This window comes from Heterocephalus glaber, unplaced genomic scaffold (genome assembly GCF_053883595.1).
Source record: "Heterocephalus glaber isolate CG9 unplaced genomic scaffold, H.glaber_assembly_v1.0 deba00000122, whole genome shotgun sequence".
In the NCBI taxonomy this organism is placed as follows: Eukaryota; Metazoa; Chordata; class Mammalia; order Rodentia; family Bathyergidae; genus Heterocephalus; species Heterocephalus glaber.
In genome coordinates, this window is record NW_028258138.1 from 11,783,611 (window position 1) to 11,795,902 (window position 12,292).

At 42.7% G+C, this 12,292-nt stretch overlaps 1 non-coding gene across 1 annotated transcript; it reads left to right on the forward strand.

Moving 5' to 3' along the window:
* The first annotated feature begins 2,049 nt into the window (after nt 1–2,049).
* Nucleotides 2,050–2,182, forward strand: LOC147830338 (small nucleolar RNA SNORA1). Its single transcript, XR_015439390.1, has one exon. It is a non-coding gene; the product is annotated as a small nucleolar RNA SNORA1 (small nucleolar RNA).
* The last annotated feature ends 10,110 nt before the right edge of the window (nt 2,183–12,292 follow it).

Below are 12,292 nucleotides of genomic sequence, written 5' to 3' on the forward strand. Positions count from 1 at the left end.
CCCATTCAGCCCAATTGGTGTCCTCATAAGAAGAGCAGGAGTGGGGGCCCGGGGGTTTAGCTCAGTGGTTCCTCTGCCTGCCTTGCAAGGGCAAGGTCCCGAGCTTGATACCCGGTACCAAAAAAAAAGAAGAGCTGGTGTGACAGAGAAAGGACACAGAGAGCGTCCAGAGAGGCCTCCGGAGGTGCCAAACCAGCTGACACCTCGATCTTGGACTTCCAGCCCCCAGGACTGTGAAGAAATACACTTTGTGGTTTAAGCCATCCAGTAACTATGATATTTTGTTTTGCCAGCCCTAGCAAAGTAACCAAGTTCTTCAAAAGTCAAAGCCAAACTTAAACCCTTGCGGATATCACTGTTGGTATACAGACTCCTTGTGTCTAATCAGTGTGTGCGTGTGTGTGCGTGTGTGTGTGTGTATGTTATTTTAGTCACTTTCCTCATTTCGGATACAAATTACCAGCACCCACAGCTTAGAAGAGAGGTTCTCTTTGACTCACATTTTTAGTTCATAGCTGGCTCCAAGGCAGGAAGAACATGGCAGCTGGGCCTGGCGGAGGAGAGCTGCTCAGTCACGGCAGCCAGGAAGCAGAGAGGGCAGGGAGGAGCTGGGAGGGAGACTCTCACTTCCAGGTCCTGCCCCAGCCCCCACCTCCTACACTGTGCCTGTCTGAAGGCTGGGGAAGGTGGGGCCTTTCTGTCTGTGCATCACTACTTTCCTTGTAGCCCCAGTGTGTTACACTGTACACGGCAGGCAGTTTTAAATGTTTGGTAAATCAGTGCATCTCTAATCATTGTGCATCCACTACTGCATCCATCGACTTTTCTCAGATAACCCAGTTACAGAGAGCAAAGGTTTGTTTTGGTTCGCTGTGGCAGGACCGTGTGGAGCAAAACTGCTCACCTCATGGCCAGGAGGCAACAAAGGAAGAAAGGAAGAGACAAGGGTTTCCACATCCTTCTCAAGGGCATGACCTCCACAACCCAAAGACCCTTAAGGTTTCGCTGACTCTCAGTAGCACCTCCCTGGGCCCAAAACTCCAATACCTGGTCCTTGGTGGGCAGGGGATTTAAGATCCAAACTATGGCACTTACCTTCTAAAGAAGAGTTTTGAAGATGAGAATCATACATACATGAAAGAGGCTAAATATGAACTCTGGAAAGGGAAAGATGGGAGAAGCGAGGCGTGCTTATTATAAAGAAGATAACAAATAACAATGCCAGTGAGACTGCCAAGAAAGAGAAACTCATATGCTCTTGGTGGGAATACAAATCAGTACAGCCATGATGGAAAACAGCTATCTACGTTCCTCAAAAAACTAGAGACAGATCTGCTCTAGCTGCTCTACCATATGACCTAGCTACCCATTTCTGGGTGTACATGCAAAGGAAATGAAATTAGCGTGCAGAAAAATACCAGTACACCCATGGTTTTAGATTTTTTTGTGGCACTGTTCACAATAGCTAATCAACCTAGGTGTCCTTCAACTGATGAGTGGATAAAGAAAATGAGGTGTGTTAGTCATGTCTTTCCTCGTCGTTGGGACACAGTAGCCGACAGCCGTGACCTTAAGGAGGAGAGATTTATTCTGCTCTCAGTTTCCATCCATGGTTGGCTGGCTCCATGGTAAAAGGGCCTGGGCGAGGAAAAGGTGCTCGGACCATGGCAGTCAGGAAGCAGGAAGCTATGGCAGTAGTGGGGACAAGAAAGAGCCCTTCCAGGTCACACCCCAGTGAGCACCCCCAAACACTTCCCACCTCCTAATAGCACATTCAGCTAGGAACTCAACAATGGATGGATCCACCTGAGTGTAGGTCCAATCACCTTCCACGCACATGAGAATTTTGTGGGACATTTTAGATGTAAACCATTATATGTGGTGGACATGTACAATGGAATATTACTTACCCATAATAAGAAAGTCTTGTCATTTCTGGCAATATTGACAGAATGGGAGAACATGTTAAGTGAAACAAACCTGGATCAGAAAGATAAATACTTGCACGTAGAAACCAAGAGAGTTGTGCTCATGGAAGAGTAGAATAACAGCCTCATTCTAGATAAGAATGGGCACTGTTGACTAGTGTCCAAAATTGGTCACTGTGGCTGAATTGAGACACAGGTGATGCCTCCATCACAGTAAGTGAATCACCGTGGTGACAATGAGGCCTACAACACTTTGTTCAAGAGTAAAATACAGACTGAAAAATGTTGACTTTCTATATCAGAATTGAGTGATGAATGGATAATATTCTAGAATCTAGATCATAACCCAACACCAAGTACTTTCTATATGATTCAAATTCTAGGATTCTAAAATAAACTGCTGGCAGAAATTTGGGTCTAAAATCCCAGGAATTTTGAAGTCGTCATCAATGTGTTCATAATTCAAGTGGAGATAAAAGCTCTAACAAAAGGATTATGGTCAGGGCCGAGGATTTAGCTCAGTGGTTCTGCCACCTGCCTCGAAACCCCAAGGTCCCAAGTTTGATCACTGGTACCAAAAAAAAAAAAAATTACGGCCAGCCAGGTGTGGTGGCACACACCTGTAATCATAGCACTGGGGAGGCTGAGGCAGAAGGAATTGCCATGATGTGGGAGGCCAGCCTGTGCTACATAGTGAGTTCAAGCCCAGCCTGAATAGCAAGGCCCTATCTCAATAAATAAATAAATAAATAAATAAGTAAGTAAATAAATAAGTAAATAAATAAAATTATGGCTGGGAGACAGGATGACTGGATTAAGCATCAGTTTTTTAAAAAGGGGTGTCTCCCCTGAACTGATAGCACAGGGAGTAACAAAACAGTTGAATGAGGCTCTAGAAAAATTCAAAACAGAAATAATCTCCCAGATAACTACAGAGATGGTGAGCAGAGTGAAAGACATGATTAGAGGCTCTAGAACAGAATCAGATTTAAAAAAAAAAAAGATGAGCTCAGAACCATGCTGGAAGCCATGAATGCCCAGCATAAAAAAGAAGTGGAAACCATGATCACCCAACATAAGAAAGAAATGTAATCTATGAAACAGATTCAAACAGATATCCAGGAGATAAAAAACCCCATTGAAAGTATTCACAGCAGATTAAGGGAATGTGAAGTTAGAATATCAGATATAGAAGACAGGATTGCGGTTAGTGACCATGAAAACAGAGATTTCTTTTTTCTCTTTTTGGTACCAGGGATCAAACTTGGGACCTTGAGCTTGCAAAGCAGGCAACGGAACCACTGAGCTAAATGCCACAGAGATTTCTTAAAAATAGTAAGGGACCATGAGAAATTAATCCAGCAGCTGCTACATGATGCAAAGAAGAATAACATAAGATTGATAGGAGTCCACAAAAAAACAGAAGAAAGTACAATTGACATAAAAAAACTGTTCACTGAAGTATCAGTAGAAAACTTCCCAGACAGAGGTAGAGAAATGGACATACAGATAAGTGAGATATATAGAACTCCAACTAGTCACGATCAAAAAATTCTACACCTAGACATATAGTAGTCAAGATCCCAGAAACCCAACAGAAGAACAAAATCCTACAAACAGTTAGAGAAAACAAACAAATCACCTACAAAGAAAAGCCCATCAGAATCATGGCAGATTTCTCAACACAAACCCTCAAGTCAAGGAGAGCCTGGAGTGAAGTATTTCAAGCCCTAAAAGAAAATAAGTTCTAACCTAGACTGTTGTACCCTGCAAAATTATCTTTCAAAATCAGTTGGGAAATTAGATACTTCCATGACAAAGAACACCTGAGAAATTTCATGAACATCAAACCAGCATTCCAAGCAATTCTAAACAATATCCTAGAAAAAGACAATGAAGGTCACAACTCCATGAGGGCCAACAGAGGGAAGCCACCAGGCAAGGCAAGAAACTAAAAGGAAAGAGGGAAAAATAAAAAATAAAAGAGCCAATAACAGTAAAACATCATGACAAGGATGAGTCAATATCTATCAATTATAACCATCAATTTTAATGGCCTCAATTCACAAATCAAAAGAAATAGACTGGCAGAATGGATTAAGAAGAAAAATGCAACAACATGCTGTATGCAAGAAACACACCTAACTCAAAAAGAAATTCATAGACTGAAAGTAAAAGGATGGAAAACAGTTCTCCATGCCACAGGAACCCGGGAAAAAGCAGGGGTAGCCATCTTATTTGCAGACAAAGTAGATTTCAAACCAAAACTAATTAAGAGACACAAAGATGGTCACTACATCCTTGTGAAGGGAACAATCCAAGAGGACCAGATGACAATCATAAATATTTATGAACCAAATGTGAATGCCCCCAACTATATAAAACAAATACTATGGACATGAAAAATCAAATAAGCACTAATACAATTGTAGTGAGGGACCTCAATATCCCACTATCACAAATAGATCATCTAGACAAAAAAAATCAACAACTAAATTCTAGCACTGAAACAAGCTACTGAACAAATAGACTTACTAACTAGATGTTTACAGAGTGTTCCACCCCACAAAATCAGAATATACATTCTTTTTGGCTGCACATGGGTCATCCTCCAAATTAGACCACATGCTAGCTCATAGGACATGTTTAAGTACATATAAAAGAATTGAAGTTACCCCCTGTATATTATCAGACCATAGTGCAATAAAATTGGAGATCAATAACACAAAAACCACAAAACCCTCACAAACACATGGAAACTGAATAACACCCTCCTGAACAATCAATGGGTCTCAGAGGAAATTAAAGAATAAATTAAACAGTTTCTACAAGTAAATGATAATGCCAGTACAACATACAGGAATCTACGGGACGCAATGAAAGCAGTTCTACACGGGAAATTCATAGCACTGAATGTTCATATTAGGAAAACAGAGAGAACTCAAATAAATAACCTAATGCATAACCTCAAGCTCCTAGATAAAGAAGAGCATAACAAACCCAAAGCTTGTACAAGAGAGGAAATTATAAAGATTAGAGCAAAAATCAATGCAATGGAGACTAAGAGAATGATACAAAAAATTAATGAATCAAAGAGTTGGTTTTCTGAAAGAATAAATGAAGTCAATAAACCTTTAGCCAAGGTTATCAAAAACAGGAAAGAAAAGGCTCAATTCCATGCAACTAAGAATGAAAAAGGTGAAGTCACAAGAGACCCAGCAGAAATCCAGAGGATCATTAATACCTACTTCGACCTGTACTCTAATAAAATGGAAAACACAGAAGAAATGGACAGGTCCCTAGATACATACAAATTGCCAAAGTTAAATGAGGAAGATATAGAAATGCTGAACACCCCAATTACAATGAGTGAAATTGAAAATGTAATAAAAAATTTACCAACAAAGAAAAGCCCAGGTCCTGATGGCTTCACTGCTGAATTCTACAAGACATTTAAAGAAGAACTATCGCTATTACTCTTTAAACTCATCAAGGAAATTGAAAGGCAAGCAGTACTTCCAAATTCATTCCTGGAAGCAAGTGTTACTTTGATTTGAAAACCAGGGAAAGACGAAACCCAAAAAGAGAACTACAGGCCAATCTCCCTAATGAACATAGATGCAAAAATCCTCAACAAGATACTGGCAAACAGAATACAGAGGGTCATCAAGAAGATCATACACCCTGAGCAAGTTGGATTTATCCCAGGGATCCAAGGATGGTTCAACATACATAAATCAAAAAATGTAATACACTACATTAACAGAACCAAGGACAAAAACCATATGATCATCTCAATAGATGCAGAAAAAGCATTCGACAAAATCCAACACCCATTCATGATAAAAAGCCTACAGAATAGAAGGTCTTTATCTCAATCTGATTAAGGCTATCTATGAAAAACCAACAGTTAACATTATACTAAATGGTCAAAAACTGAAAATTTTCATGCTAAAATCAGGAACAAGACAATAGGATGTCCACTATCACCATTCCTGTTCAATATAGTTCTGGAAACATTAGCCACAGCAATTAGAAAAGAGAAAGAAATAAAAGGAATAAAGATAGGAAAGGAAGAAGTTAAACTGTAATTATTTGCTGACGATATGCTTCTTTATGTAGAAGACCCAAAAAACTCCACCAAAAGACTTCTAGACTTAATTCACAGATTCAGTAGAGTGGCTGGATACAAGGTCAACACTCAAAAGACAATAGCCTTCTTGTACACAAATAACAGACTCACTGAGAGAGAAATTAGAGAAACAATTCCTTTTACAATAGGATCCCCCCAAAATGAATTATCTAGGAATCAATCTAACAAAGGAAGCAAAAGACCTCTACACTGAAAACTACAGCACTCTGAAAAAAGACTGAAGAGGATATAGGAAAATGGAAAGATGTCCCTTGTTCCTGGGCAGGAAGAACCAATATAGTGAAAATGGCCATACTTCCAAAGTACTATATAGATTTAATGCAATGCCAACTGAAATTCCAACAAAATATTTCACAGAACTAGAGAAAACAATCCAAAAATTTTTTTGGAACCATAAGACACCTAGAATAGCAAGAGAAATTCTAGGCAACAGAGACTTGGCAGGGGGTATCACAATCCTCAACTTGAAACTATACTACAAAGCTACTGTGATAAAAACAGCATAGTACTGGCCAAGAAACAGACCCGAGGATCAGTGGAATAGATTAGAAGATGCAGAAATAACTCTAGACACACTCAGCCACCTCATCATTGACTAGGGAGCCAACCACCCTCACTAGAGGAAAGATAGCCTATTTAATAAATGGTGTTGGAAAAACTGGATTTCAACCTGTCAAAGATTAAAACTAGACCCATACCTATCACCATGCACTAAACTAAGATCAAAGTGGATTAAAGATCTAAATATTAAAACAGAAACACTAAACTTGCTGGAAGATAAGTTAGGTATAGGAAAACTTGAAGACATTGGTATAGGAAAAGACTTTATGAACAAAAACCTCAGTAGCACGGGAACTAGCACAAAGAATCAACAACTGGGATCTCATCTTACTAAAAAGCTTCTGCACTGCAAAAGAAACTACCAACAGAGCTAACAGACAACCTACAATGTGGGAAAAATTTTTTTAGCAGCTGTACCTCAAACAAAGGACCACTATCTAGAATACATAAAGAACTGGAAAAAAAATTAGACCTCTGAAATTTAAAGACCCAATTCAAAAACAAGCACCTGAAATGAACAGACATTTCTCAGAGAAAGAAGTAAAGGCAGCAAATAAACACATGAAAAAATGTTCAACATCACTGGTCATTTGAGAGATGCAGATAAAACAACACTGAGATTCCACCTCACACCAGAAAGAATGGCTGCTATCAAGCAATCAACCAATAACAAATGCTGGCAGAGGTGTGGGGAGAAAGGAACCCTTCTCCATTGTTGGTAGGAGTGCAGACTGGTGCAATCACTGTGGAAATCAGTATGGAGATACCTCAAAGAGCTAGGGCTAGAGGTCCCATTTGACCTGGCTATTCCCCTGCTGAGTACCTTCCCAAAAGAATCATACCACAGTGATGTATGTGCACTCATGTTTTTAGCAGCACAGTTTGTAATAGCAAAAGCTTGGAAACAGCCCAAGTGCCCATCAACTGGAAACTGGATAAAGAAGATATGTTTTTTTTATAAAATGGAGTACTACTCAGCCTTGAAGGGGAAACTAGAGACATTTATAGCTAAATGGATGCATATTGAGGCCATCCTCTTAAGTGAAATAAATAGGACACATAAGTGTAAATACTGAGTAGTTTCTCTGGTGTGAGAAATTGAAAGTGTAAATAAGGATTAAAATGATTAAAATGAATAATTGATAATTTGAAATAGGAAGAAAAGTTTCAAAGGGGTAGGGGAAGTGGGAGGGGAAGGGGAAAAGAAAGAAGGGAAAGGAAAAATTATGAGAAAAGGAAAAAAATGGAAACAAAGTCTGTGCACATAGGGAAGGTTGGAGGGGGTGAAGGGCATACAGGGAATGGGGAAAAAATAAGAACCAAGATACATCATGTACAGGTACAAGCATCCAATGATAAATGTAAACAAACGTATTGTATACCTAAAGTGTACCAATAAAAGAATTTAAGCAAAAAATAAAAAATAAAAAAATAAAAAGGGGTGTCTCAGAGACAAAGAATCTCATTAAGGTAACCTGCATAGGCATTGAAGGAATTACATATAAAATTCCCAAAATAACAATGCATTGACTTTTTTTTTTAAAGATGAGTAGAAGAGTGGTTGCCCGAAGCTAGGAAGGGTGAGGGAGAAGATAGATGGTTACTAGGTACAGAGATGCAACTGGAGAGAAGAAATGACTTCTGCTGTTCTGCAGCACAGCAAGGAAACTCTGGTTGATAGTAACGAATGGGGTATATTTCAAATGGCTGGTAGGGTTTTCAATGTTCCCAATGGGAAGAAACATGAATCTGAGGTGGTGCTTACGGCAGTCACCCTGATCTGCTCACTGGACATTGTATATACAATTTTAAAATTACTTTGTACCACACAGATATATACAATTATTGTATCAGCTAAAGATTTAAAATATTTTACAAAAATACAAAGTAACCAGGCAGGCCTTCCTCCTGAGATCCCTTCATACACTGTGTCCCACATCTGGTCCAACAAACTGGATTGATCTCTGCCCCTCTGGGGGGCTGCGCTGGGCCAGGCCTTGAAGCTGGAGTCCAGGGTGGGCCCCGAAGGACTCACCCCAGCCCCCAACACAAAGCCCCGAGTGTCACAGGCTGTGCTGACTGCACCTCCTCTGAACAGGAGGGGATAGGTTCTGCTTGGGGCCTGGGCTGGCAAAACTTGCAAGTGCCATCTTGGAACGTGAGCCGACCGTGGGCAGGTTACCCAGTCTCTTTCTTTATCTTTTAAGCAGACATTGTAGAGCACATTTTGGAAAGCTGATGAAGCTATTCTATGAAAAGTTGAGTGAGAAAATCCATAAGGTGATGTCTGGGAGGAACAAGAGGCCTCTTCAGAGGCAGAAAAGGTCTGGCCTGGCCTTTGAAAGAGCAAGGTGACTGTGGGCAGAGGGCAACTTAGACGGAAAGTGCTGATCCAGGCAGAGGGCAGCAGAGAAAGACACTGCTTGATGTGTGTGAGTTTGGGAGCATTTGGGAAGGCGGGAAGGTCGGATGGGCAATACCAGAGTTTATCATCCTTGTGAGGACTTCAGAGGGAATAGGGTGGAAGGACCAGTTCGAAAGCCCCGGGCATCCCCTGCAGAAGGGGAACAGCGGAGGGCTGGACCAGGAGTGGAGCTAGGTACAGTTTGGGCATTTATTAGACAAAGGACAAAACACAGGTTCATTCAAAGCTGCCTCCCATTTTTCCAGCCTGCTCCGCAAGGCCAGCAACCACCTAGAAAAGATGAGGTCATGGGGCTTGTTTGCTCTTGTTTAAGGAATGTGCTGGGAGTAGATAGGGTGACATTATGGACACAATGAGTTCCTGAGTTTTTTGGGTCTCTAGCGAGGAGGCATCTAAGGGGTGCCCGTAAGTCTTTTAAGAGTGATTCTGGCCAGAGGTGATGGCATATGCAGGTAACCCCAGCTGCTCAGGAGGCTGAGGCAGGGGTATCACAAATTCCAGATCAGCTTGTGTAACTTAGTGAGACTCTCTCAAAAAAAACAAAGAAAGATGGGCCGGGGATTTAGCTCAGTGGTTTTGCTACATGCTGTGCAAGGGTAAGGATCCAAGTTCAATCCCCAGTACCAACCCCCCCCCCCCAAAACAAAGAAATAAAGAAAGCAACCAAGAAAAAAAAGGCTGGTGATATAGCTCTGTGGTAAAGTACCCTGGGTTCAATCCCCAGCACCCCACACACACAAATGAAAAAAAGAGGAATAACTCTGGCTTTTTATAGATGACTCAGGGGCCCATAGTGTCTCCAACATGAGCCATGCATGTTTCTTTTTCTAAGACAGGGTCTTGCTATGTAGTTCAGACTGGCCTTGAACTGTGTACCCCAGGCTCTTTGTGATCCTCCTGCCTCAGCCTCCCGAGTACTGGGATTACAGGCCTGCGGCACCATACCTTCACTTATTAGCCTCATCAGTTCTCTTACCATCCTTACAAGAGGGACACTATTATGTGCCTCATGCTACAGCCTAGGCCAAATGAAGCACAGAGACGCTAAGTAGCTTGCCCAAGGTCACACAGCTGCTAAGGGACAGAGGAAAAGTTTGGCTGAGGGCAGAATCTTTGCTTTTAATCAGTAGGCTTCCCCCCCGCCCCCCTTTACTTCTTGTCTAGGCAGAGTGTGTGTGTAACTTGCAACAATTCCATATAGACAGAGATTAAATGGGGCTGTCACACCATTTTTCTGAGGCTCCAGTGCACCAGTGTCCCGTCCTGGGAACAGCGACTCCTCCAATCCTGCCGGAAGCTGCACTGCAGCAACATGGCGGTCTCCCGGCTCTGATGGGGCTAGAGAACAGAGCGCAGGCACGTTGCGTGAAGGGTGCGGCGCATGCGCCCTGCCTGCCTAGAGCTGGAACAGGTAGGCGAGGAGCCCCTTACCTGCCCAGGTGGCCGGAGCCTCGGCAGGTGTGTGTCAGGTGAAGAGGAAGCCGTGGCGGTCGTCTCGGATCATCCCACCACCATGGGGGAGCCGCAGTTGGCGGCAAGAAGAGCTTGCGTTCTTGCCCTTGTGCACGAATTAATAATCAGAGTGAAGCGAGCAGAAGCTGAAAGATGCAACCCAAGTTGGTTTTCTCTTGGAGACCTCTGAATACATTCCCAGTAATTGTTTTTGATTCCCAGCTCTTTCCTCTTAAAAAATCTGAGATTTTTTTTTTTTGGATTGGTTGGTTGGTTGGTTGTCCCCTTGCCTTGAAGTTTCTGAGATATTCTGTAGCACGGCCCCTGACAATTTTGCAGAAACGTTGCTGTAGCGCAGAGCCCGTTAGCAGCCAAGTGGACAGTTTCTCCACAAACTGCCAGTCCAGATAAAACAGAAAATAAACCGCCATGAGGTGAACCGCAGGGAGCAGGCACTGCTGAGCCCAGGGAAAGACCTCTGGGTCCCACGCACCCCGTGGGCCTTACTGGATATCGTGCTGGTTAGTGAGTTTGCATGGTTATTGAGGTTGCCTAGGGAGGCTTCCCTGGTCTGTTTTCCTCAAGTGAAGGTTTATCATGGCTCAGAACTAATTTCCTGGCCTCTTAATTCCTTTTCGAGGCCTCCTTTTACTCCCCTTCCAGTGTCCAGCTTGGATTAATTCTTGCTGGGACGAAGCTCAGTAGTAGAGTGCTTGCTTGGCAAGTGTGGCCTCCGGGTTCAATGCAATCCCCAGTGCTAGGGAAGAAAAAAAGATAATGCTTCCTTCTTGCCAGGTGTGGTGGTGCACGCCTGTAATCCCAGCACTCAGGAGGCTGAGGCAGGAGTATTGCTGTGAGTTTGAAGGTAGTCCGGCCAGTCTGAACTACAAAGTGAGACCCTTTCTCAACAAACAAACCAACAAACCCAAGTTCTTTTACCAAGCATTTATTCTTTAATTACATCAATTATTTATTTTTGGTTCTGGGAATTAAACTCAGGGCCTTGTGCATGCTAAGCAAGAGCTATACCACCAAGTTACACTCCAGCGTATGAACATTTATTTTTAATCAAGTAATTAATTAATTAGAGACAGGGTCTCACTTTGTAGTTTAGGCTGGTCTTGATGTCACTATGTAACCCAGGTGGCGATCCTCCTGCCTCAGCCTCCTGAGTGCTGGGATTATAGTTGGATGCCACCACACCAGGCTATTTTTAATATTGTTATTCTTCCCGATGGCTTTGCATTTTCCGAGGGAATGATGTGCTTCTCACATTTGATTCACAGATGAATCATCCAGAACGTGGTCAGATGGAGGTTCAGACTTGGTGTGCATGAGATGGGGCCTGAGAGCGTGCATTTCGGACACCAGTGAGGCTGCTGGTGAAGGCCCACGGATCTCACAGGAGGGACAAGGCTGAAGAGGACTCATGAATGGCTCTGGGAAAATGACTGGGATGTGCCCCGGTTCCTGAGAAACAGAAGCGGTAGAAAAAGCTTGTGAAGGAAAACTGGCTGGTGTGGTGGTGGAAGCTGACCAGCTCGGAGATCTGCAGTTGGCCAGCGGGTGGCCCGGAAAGGCCAATGCCACAGTCCTAATCTGTGCCTGCAGGGCCGACAGCCAGGAGTGCTGAGGGTGTGAGTTCCAGTCTGAATGCCGGCAGGCTTGAGATGATAGAAATTATGTCCAAATTTGAGTCTAAAAGCAGGAAAAGAAGGAAGACCCTTTCCCAGCCCGATGCCTGGTGGGCAAGAGGGCTCCTTCTCACAGGGG